The sequence below is a fragment of the Equus caballus genome, chromosome 11 (genome assembly GCF_041296265.1).
Source record: "Equus caballus isolate H_3958 breed thoroughbred chromosome 11, TB-T2T, whole genome shotgun sequence".
In the NCBI taxonomy this organism is placed as follows: domain Eukaryota; kingdom Metazoa; phylum Chordata; class Mammalia; order Perissodactyla; family Equidae; genus Equus; species Equus caballus.
The window spans coordinates 61318784-61328500 of NC_091694.1; positions in this window are offsets into that span (position 1 = coordinate 61318784).

The window sequence follows — 9717 nt, forward strand, 5'->3', positions numbered from 1 at the left end:
ATCACCCGCACCCTGGCGACTGTCATGGACCTCCAGCCTACAAGGAGGTGGAGGTCGTGGGGAAAGATTGGTTTGGGGCGAGGATGCTTGCTCTGGGTCCCCTGGGTTGGTCTGAAGGGGAAAGGCTGCCCTGGCACCTGAGGTGGCGGGACACAGAGAGCGATGGGCCCCCTCAAGGAGGATGGGCCACCAGATGCCTAGGGGTCAAAAGAAAGGGAAGGCCGGCTGTCACAGGAAGCAGAATCAGAAGTGCCTCGTGGTGGGGCCTCTTCAGAGAGCACAAAGGTGACCGTCAACCGTCGTGTTCACACCGGTCTGTGCACAGCCATGCTTCAGCAGCACTGTTCATTATCACCAGAAGGCGGGACACCCCGAATGCCCATCCATGGATGAAAGGAGAGGCAAAATGGGGCCCACTGCACATGGAATATTATCGAACCATAAGAAGGAGTGAAGCCCTGACACACGCAACCACGTGGATGAACCTGGAAAATAGGATGCCAAGTGAAACAAGCGAGACGTAAGAGGGAAAATAGCACATGATGCCCTGTGTGCAAAATGTCCACAATAGGAAACGCACAGAGACAGGGAGTCGATAGTGGTGCCAGCAGCAGGGAGGGTGGGGAGGGACCACTGATGGGTCCAGGTTTCTTTCGGGGATGAAGACAATGTTCTGGAACCAGGTATTGGTGATGGTCATGAAACAGTGTGAAGGTACTAAACGCCACTGCATTGTACTCTTTAAAATGGTTAATTTTATGTGATGTGGATTTCACCTCAATTAAAAAACAGTGACCATGAGAGTGAAATCCAGCTTTAAACATCTGCCTTAGCCCAAGAAAGAGTTCTGGGCCCCTCGCTCGCCTCCCTCCCCGACCCCGTCCCCCAAGATGGCAGGCTGTGGAGAATCACAAGCTGGCCGCCCCACGCACTCGCTCGCTTCTGTAAACCATGTGCCAGGTGCCCTCTGCGGGGCCGAGATGAAGGGGAGACGGACTCTGAGAGTCCCACAGTGTAGTTTTCCAGTAACCACATTTTAAAAAGTAAAAAGAGACAGGTGAGTTTTAATAGTGTATTTTATTTAACCCAGTGTATCTAAAAAATTATCCTATCAACATGTAATCAATTTTTGATTACATGTTTAGATTGATTACATTTAGATTACGTTTTGATTACATTAGAGTTTATGAAGGAGATATTTTAAATTCTTTTTTTTCCATATTAAGTCTTCAAAACCCATTGTGTTCTTTCACACTTAGACACGTTTCCATCAGGACACTGAGCTTTCATCAGGAACACTTGATCTGTATTTCGATCTCATTAAGTTTACGGTTGACAAGTAGATTCATGTACCCCATTGTTCCAAACATACTCAAAAAAAGATTTCCAGTAACTGAATTGAGTATCGGTTTTAACAATTGCATTTAAATAAGTTAAAATGGAGTAAAATTGAGGACTCACCATTGGGTCACACTCCCCGCATTCCTGGGCTCCGTGGTGCGTCACCCCTCAGGCGTCGGGCGGCGGCCCCAGCTCTGCCTCTGGAGCAGGAGGGACATGAAAGCCAGGTGACGGGGTGCTTGACAACAGCAGCGGGCAGGGGTGCCCGAGGCGGGGGAGGCACGCAGCAGGAGTGGCTGTCTGCAAAGAGAGCAGGCTCCGAGCCAGGACCTGGGAGCCCCCCGGGAGGCTCCTGGCCTCCTGGCTGAGGTTCCCTCTCCTGCCTCGCCCTCCCCTGAGGGCAGCTGCTCGCCTGAAGGAGGAGAGAAGGGGCGGTTGAGACTGAGTCTCTCTGTCTGATTTGGTCTCAGGATGGAGATGGAAGAGCGCCTGGAACAAAAGAGGAGCTGGTGGGGAGGAGGCAGGCGAAGGCGGCCTGGGCCCCCCGCCTGGAGAAGGAGAGCAAGCGGGAGAGGCCCGTCCCCACTGGACGGCTGCCGTGGGGGCGTCAGACTCACTCTGCGGGGCTGCAAGGGGGGCCCCAGGACCTGTGCTCTCAGCGTTAGTTCCCTGCGGCCGTAACAGAGGACGACAAACAGGCAGCTGAAAACGACAGACACTGAGCAGAAGTCTGAACACAGGTGCAGGCAGGGCTGCCACCCAGGGCTCCGGGGCAGTCCCGCCCGCCTCCTCCAGCTTCTGGAGACTGTGGCCTTCCGTGGCCGCGTCACTCCAGGCCCTGCCTCTGTGGCCACGTGGCCTCGTCTTCTGCCTCGACTCTCCCTCTGCCTCTCTCTTACAAGGACACTTGCTGGATTGAGGGCTACCTGGGTAATCCAGGACAACCTCCTCGTCTCAAGATCCTTCACTTCATTGCATCTACGAGACCCCTTTTCCAAAGGAGGCGACACCCCCAGATCCTAGGGGTTCAGACGTGGACATGTCGTTTGGAGGATCACCGTTCAACCGCTACAAAGTGATGGGGGTAAATCATTAGCTCAGCATGAAGAAAAGACTCTGCTGCGGCCACCGGGCAGGTGCCTGAGGCGGGAGTCCCTGCAGGCCGGCCCGGGTGGGCGGGGCTGGGGACTCGAGGTGCAGAGGACCCAGGGGAGGCTCCCATGCTGCAGCCCAGGGAGGAGCAGCTGCCGCCTCTGACCCTGGCCCTGTGGCTCTTGTGTCTGTGTCTCTTTCTGTTGCCTGAAAGTTAAGGTCAGCTTTCGGTAGAAGGGGTCAACTTGCCATCTCTCCAGCTCCTGTCTAGGGGTCACACCCCCTCATCCCAGCCCGAGGCTCCCTGGTTCTCACTCCAGAAGTTTGCCTTACAGTTTGGGATAGCCAGGACCAGAACTGTGCTGATAGCGTCCACGTCACACCGATGCACAGCAGCCCGAGTGGGGGGATGGGAGCGGGTGGGTGGAGGCCGCCTCCGACCTGGACATCTGTGGCTGACAAGTGGGATCTAAGGGAGGAGATGGAGGGGAGGGGTCTTCTGAGGAGCTTAGGGCTGGTGGGGTCCGGTGAGGAGACAGGTGAGGGGAGACATGGGCCCACGAAAGGCTGAGGGAGGCCCAGTTGGCCCCGCCGCCCGCAGATGAGGCCACTGCTCAGCCATTAAGTGCACTGCTCCCGGTGGACGCTCTGCCTCGTCTGTTCCCGAGTGTTCTGGGCGGCGTCAGGCAGAACTGCTCTCCTCGGTGTAACTCCAGATTAGCTTTCCACCCATTCTGGGGCCAGGTGAGAGGGGTGCTGTGCGTGCAGGCTGCGTGCCTGGGAAACCCAGGGCCGAAGCTTGTCTCACACCCTCAGCCCGCAGAGGTCAAGTTGTGTTGGAAGGGGTCTGATCTGCTACATTTAACCTTTGTTTAATCAGGAAAAAAAGTGTAGTTTTCTCCGAGATTTGTCCACTCAACAGCCTCTTTCAGCCGACACCGAGAGCCAGCTGCGTGCGAGTCCCCCTTGTGTGAGGAGCCACAGGGCCAGCTCGCTGGGACCGCGGGGGTTCAGAGGACCAGTGCCCCGGGAGCAGTGCTTGCCCCTTGTGGCCCGTGGGCGCCGCAGGGGCGCAGAGGGGCCTGTGCCCTGGGCTTGGGCTTGCCGTGCTGCCACTTGTCACTGGGGAGCCAGGAGGGCACCAGCAGGGGCAGACTTGGGAGTCTGTAGCAGCACCCCCAGCCCCGCCCGCCCGTCAGGCCCAAGGAGAGGACCATGATCTCGTCAAGCAGGGCCGTTTCTGGCAGGCAGACCCTCCACCTAAAACACGTTGCCCTGGGAAGGACTGGCTGGCGCGACCAGCCGCGGGCTCTCCCGGCCGAGCATCTAGGCTCCTGAGGCTGCAGCCAGAAAACACCGCCCCTTCGCTAAAGGCCAAGGACTCCCCTGGATGGGGAGTGAGCGGCCCGGGCCCAGCCTCGGTAACGCAAGTGCTGCAGTGGCCCTGGGGTGTCTGCCCCCTCCCTGCGCCTCGCCTCCCCAGTAGGAAAGGAGCAGGGACCTGGATCTGCCGTTTGCGCCAGACCCTCAGAACACTCTTCATCTTGTTCTGTAAGTAGGTTCACTCTGTGAGCTGAAACGTGGTTATTTATAAAGGAAACTCTTACACGACGACGTACACGGAATGTCTGGCTCGTGGGCCGGCAGAAACAAGAAAATGTTCCTCAATTCCAGTTAGAGATCACGGCTCCTCTGGCCCCCCTGACGCGGAGGCACCGCCCACGGGAGACGGGCTGCCCTTTAGCTCCGGGCTTCGCACTGCCCGGATCGCCTTGCTGGCCAGCTGGCCCTTGAGGAGACACGGCCGCCCACTATGAGCAAGGGGCACCCCACAAAGCCCGCTGGGCGCGACTTTTTCTCCCCCTGCATCCAGGCCTCAGAACAGGCTCCTTGTTCACACGCCTGGAACCTGCAGGTGGATTGGGCTGCTGCCTGTGACTGCCTGGAGTCCTCGCAGAGTCCGGGAGGCCCGAGGATACACTGGGAGATATCTGGGTCCACGAGGTGGAAGGTCTGGGTTTGAGTCCTGACTCTGGCACCAAGCCAGCTAGGGGACTTTATTATTCATTCATTCAACAAATATTCATTGAGCATTTCCTACGTGCCAGATACTGTGCCAGGGCTGGGGTTTTAGTAATGAACAAGGCTGAACAAGATGGGTGTGGTCTTGCCCTAGTGGAGCTTTGATTGCAGTGGCAGGAGATGGTCAACAAGCTAGGAAACAAGTGAGAAAGTTCCAGGTAGTGATATAAGATCAGACTAACATGGGGTAATAGGATAAAGAGTGCCCAAGGAGGCAACATTAGATGGGGAGGTCAGGGAGGGCAGTATCCACCTTTCCTCCTGCCTGGAATACGGATGTGATACCTGGAGGTGCAGCAGCTATTTTGTGACCATGAGGCTAGAAGCATGAGGACGAAAGCTAACATACTGAAGATGACATAAAGGGAAATGAAAAGAGCCTGGGCCTTCAGTGACATCTGTGCACCAGGACAGACTTCATCCTCCAGACTTTGTGACACATAAATGCCACTGTGAGCTGGGTTTTTCTAGCAGTTGAATACATGTCTAGCTAAAACAGACCTAAATGACAAAGAAGATTAAACTGTAGTAATATCTGGAGGAAGAACATTTCAGGCAGAGAGAACAGCATGTGCAAAGGCCCTGAGGCAGGAACAAGCTTGAAGGATTTGAAGAACAAAAATGAAGTCAGTGCAGCTGAAGTGTGACAGAGCTGAGGGACACAGGGGAGCAGGGCTGCACCAGGCCACTTGGGTTCTCCCCTTAGTGCATGGGAGGGCCGTGGGGAGCTGGAGCGGGAGAGTGACGTGGTCTGACAGAGGCTTTAGGAAGGCCTGTCCGGCTGGCTCCTGTGTGGCAAGCAGCCCACAGGGCACAGCAGCCGTACAGACCAGAGGTCAGGGGAGGGGTGCCGGCCATGGCCCAGGCTGGCGGTGTGGGGAGGGAGCCTGGGGCCATGGGTACACGCACGTGCCCTAACACGCACGCAGGCCTCTTCCCTGAGACAGACCCCAGTCTGCATCGGCCCCGCCCCTGCCAGCCGACCCAGGGCCTGTTACACAGCCTGCGCCCGCCCCACCCGGGCCCAGCCTCCGCCTTCCAGCGCCCTCTCCACTCTGGCCATGCCAAAGGCTCCAGGGGTCCGGCCGGACGCTGCCTGTTACCCCTCTGCGCCGCCCCGTGGCCTGGGCAGCGGTCTACGCGCGGCCCCGGATCCTACCATCTCCACAGCAGCCTGGAGTCTACCACAATCCGAGTTCCCAGCACTCTGAACTTGAAGGAAACGGAGGCGCAGTGCCCACCACGGGCGGCTTCCTCCAACGCGGCTCCCTCCGGACCCAGGGGCCTCCCTCTGGGCCTGCTCCACTCGCTGGGCCTGGGCCAGTCGAGTCCTGGCACTCCACTCTGCTGCGGAGCATCTCAGGCTGCTCAGGGGCCCAGCTGACGCCGGGTCTGATCTCTGCCCTGGGGCTGAGGCTTTTGTCTGCAGAACCGAGAATGTTTTCATGGGCCTTTGTTGCTTAAAACCTTTTCAGTTTTCTTTCCTGCTATTTGGGGTCCAGGAGCCACTGCCTTTTCCAGGACTGCAAGGCCTCAAACCCTTTCTTCTGTTTGCAAACTGCTTGCAGACATCTCTCCTGCCCCGTTATACACCGAAGGAACAGCCAAAGCGCATTAATAGCCAGCTGGTGCCGACATCCCCTGGAGCCACAGGCTCAGTCCGTCCCAGGTCTGCCCTTCAAGTTATTGCAGGTTACAGTTTTGTTTTGTTTTTTTAACTTTTCCTCTAGCCTCTTATTTTTCTTTCTTTTGTTTATTTTTTTAAGATTGGCACCTAGCTGACATCTGTTGCCAATCTTTTTTCTTTTTTCTTCTCCCCGGAGCCCCCCAGTACACAGTTGTACATTCTAGTTGCAGGTCCTTCTAGTTGTGGCATGTGGGACGCCACCTCAATGTGGCCTGATGAGCGGTGCCATGTCCAGCCCAGGATCTGAACCGGCGAAACTCCGGGGTGCCGCAGCGGAATGCATGAACTTAACAGGTTACAGGGTTTTTTTTTTTTTTTTTGAGGAAGATTAGCCCTGAGCTAATATCTGCTGCCAGTCCTCCTCTTTTTGCTGAGGAAGACTGGCCCTGAGCTCACATCCGTGCCCATCTTCCTCTACTTTATATGTGGGACACCTGCCACAGCATGGCGTGCCAAGCGGTGCCATGTCCACACCCAGGATCCGAACGGGCGAAGCCCAGGCCGCCAAAGCAGAACGTGCAAACTTAGCTGCTGCGCCACTGGGCCGGTCCCCAGGTTACAGTTTTAGCCAACATTCTGCCCTGCATCACGTGAGTCTCCACTGTCCTCTGTGGGCTGCACGTCCAGGTCCCCGCCGCCGGAGCTCCAGGCCAGCGCTGCGCATCTCGGGGAAGCCATGGAGGCGCTGTGCTTCCAGGGGTTACTCAGGACACTACCGGTGCAACCAACAGACCGCCAGATGTAGAATGCTTAAAACGAGAGAAACGTGCCCCCCACTCACGCAAGAAGCCACAATGAGAGTTTGCTGTTGGCAGGTGGCTCTTTGCCCTGCGGCGCTTCAGGGACCCGAGTTCTCCACAGCCACTTGGCTCACCGTCCCCAAAGCCTTGTCACCGACTGCGTCCGGCAGTGGGATGGGAAGAACAGAGCCTGGGGGGCGCCGGCCTCGCTCCCGCGCACTCGCCCGGCTGGAGCCAGCCCCCGCGCACACCTGCCGCACCTGCCGCGAGGGGGGCGCAGGCCCAGCCGGGCGGCCTGAGTCGCCAGCGCCCCGGGTCAGCGCCTGGCTCTCCGCTTCCAGCCGCGCCGACTTCAGCAGACGCCCTCACCCTCTCTCCGAGTCCACGTCCATGCACTGGGTTGGCCTTTTTGCCTCAGAAGGCAGAAAAAACACCAATGAATTCTCACTCCCCAGTCTCCTCCTCGACTGCGGACTGACCGCGGAGAGGCCGGCTCCCGCCCGACACGCGTGACGTCCTCATCGAGCCTCCCCCCGCGCCAGGACGGCCTGCGGAAGGACGCCTCTCAAGGTCCTCCCCGACCTCACGGGGAAGACTCCCCGATTCACGGTCGGCCAGTCCCCGCGACCCTCCGGCCAGCTCAGGGTGCCCCGCTGCCACCTGTGGCCGCAGCCACCACGCCTCTGGCAGCAGGGCTGTCCGCTCTGTCAGCAGCTCCCAGCCTCCGGTGTGGACGCACCGGCGCAAGGCTGGATGCCCCTCCCCTGCAGGCAGGAATATTCGGTATATTTTATCCCAACCATCTGTCTGCTGGTGTCCAGATGCCTCCCTCCCCCGACCCCAGGAGGCCCTGGCAGGAGCCGAGGAGTAAATGATGAGGATTTAGGCTGGTTACTTTAAAAATTGCAGATGAGAGGGAGGCTCTGTGGACTGGAATTTGCTTGTCCTTTGAGAGACATTCGCATTTGTGAAGGAAGTCTCCATCTGTGGGGGTGTCTCCCTCTGCAGCAGGAGGAAGGCAGGATGGCCTTATCTCTGGAAACTCTTAATGGGGAAGGCAAGGACTTCAGTTGTTTACTGTCTGGCAACCTCACGTAACTGACCTCCCCCCCCCAACATCCTCCTTTGTCTTTAGCTGAGGATAATATTTAAGCGGTGGCTTCTGCCATTTACTTAATCCGTTTGATTCTTATCTAAAAGTTATAGGACCACCCAATAACCAGACCCTGCTGGCACTGATACCATTTTTAACTTTTTACATATTCTTTCCTTTGTCTTGTAAAGAGATAACTCACATACCTGTGCCTTAAATTCAGCCCTACTCTCCACCCATGTTTGCAGCAGCAGCAGCTCTGACTGCCCATGGGTCCTGTCCCCATGTTATCCCACACTGTTCTCTAAATAAAAGAGCACTACTGCCAGACCTTGAGAGTCCAAGAAATCTTTCTTCCGACTCCTCGGCTCACCGACCCCGCATCAGTAAAGCAGAGTTTCTGCATGCCGACGTGTACAGCTGCTCCTGCATCTGCCAATACTCGGGTCACCCCTCTTCTGCTCTCGCTCCTCCATCCTTGCTTTCATGCCTAGTGCCCTGGACTGAACACCCTCTGTTCAAAGCACCCAGGGCAGTTTGTTTTCTCGACTGTTCTTGGCGGCAGGAATGGCCTCTGACGAACGGTCTCTCAAACACAGAAACCTGGGGTCTGGGATCTGACCTGACTGGGTCACAGTAATGACCTCAGTGCCCGGAGAAAGTGGGGCCCTGGGAGCTCACAGTGCGCAGAGGCAAAACCACTACTTAACATCCCACCTATTCTGAGAGCCCAGGGTGAGGACCCCCTGAAGGCAAAGCCTGGGAGACTGATGGGTGGCTGCCCCGTCACCAGGACTGTAATGGTGACAACAGGCCTGCAAAGCCTCTGGGTGGGGTGGCTGCTCAGACCGCCCCGGAGCCAGCAGAAAGAAACCCGTGGACTCAGCTCCAAGTGCAGGGACAAAGCCGACAGCGGCTGTGACGCAGAAAGAACCCCTGACGTCCTGGAGTCCTAACAAAGGGGCAGCTGGAAGCCCAACCCAGAGCCGGACCTGCGACGTGGACTTGAGGGCCCTGACCTGGAAGGAGTGGAGCCCCAAGAATAGTATAGGGCATGTGGGTGCACGTGAGCCAATCCGAGAAACCTAAACTGAGGCAGGAACAGCACAGGCACAGGCTTGGGCGTCCGCCAGTATTCCCGCCACGACCCCAGCTTCACACACAGTGTTCCCTCTGCCACACCCACCAGGCCCCCCGTGGTTCACCACGCACCTTGTAGCTTGAGGCAGAACCACGGCCGCCCTCCAAGCGGGCGGGGAAGCTGCTGGAAGTGTTACCACGTATCGCCCTGCGAGACCAACGGTCACCTAAAGTGGCCACAGGACCTCGTGACGCGCTGCGCGTCACTTTACAGAGGGCAGGCCTCGCGCGGCGTGCTCCCCTTGCTGTTGAGCTGCGTGGGCTCCACCCAGCGACTCCCCAACTCTGAGCCTCCGTTTCTCCATCTGTAAAATAGGCCGAACAAGTGGCATCTCGCAGAGCGCCGTGAGAACCAGGCGGCCGCGCGCCCCTCCGTCCAGGCAGCGCTGTAATCCCCAGGGTGGGAACTGGGGGGGAAGCCCAGCCGGGAGCCCCTCCCTCCCTGGCAGCCCGGGCGTTTGGAGGGCGCCCGTGTCCACTCACCCCACTGGCCTGCAGGGGCAGCCACCTCCCTCCACTGGACCAGAGGCCCCAAGGGAAGG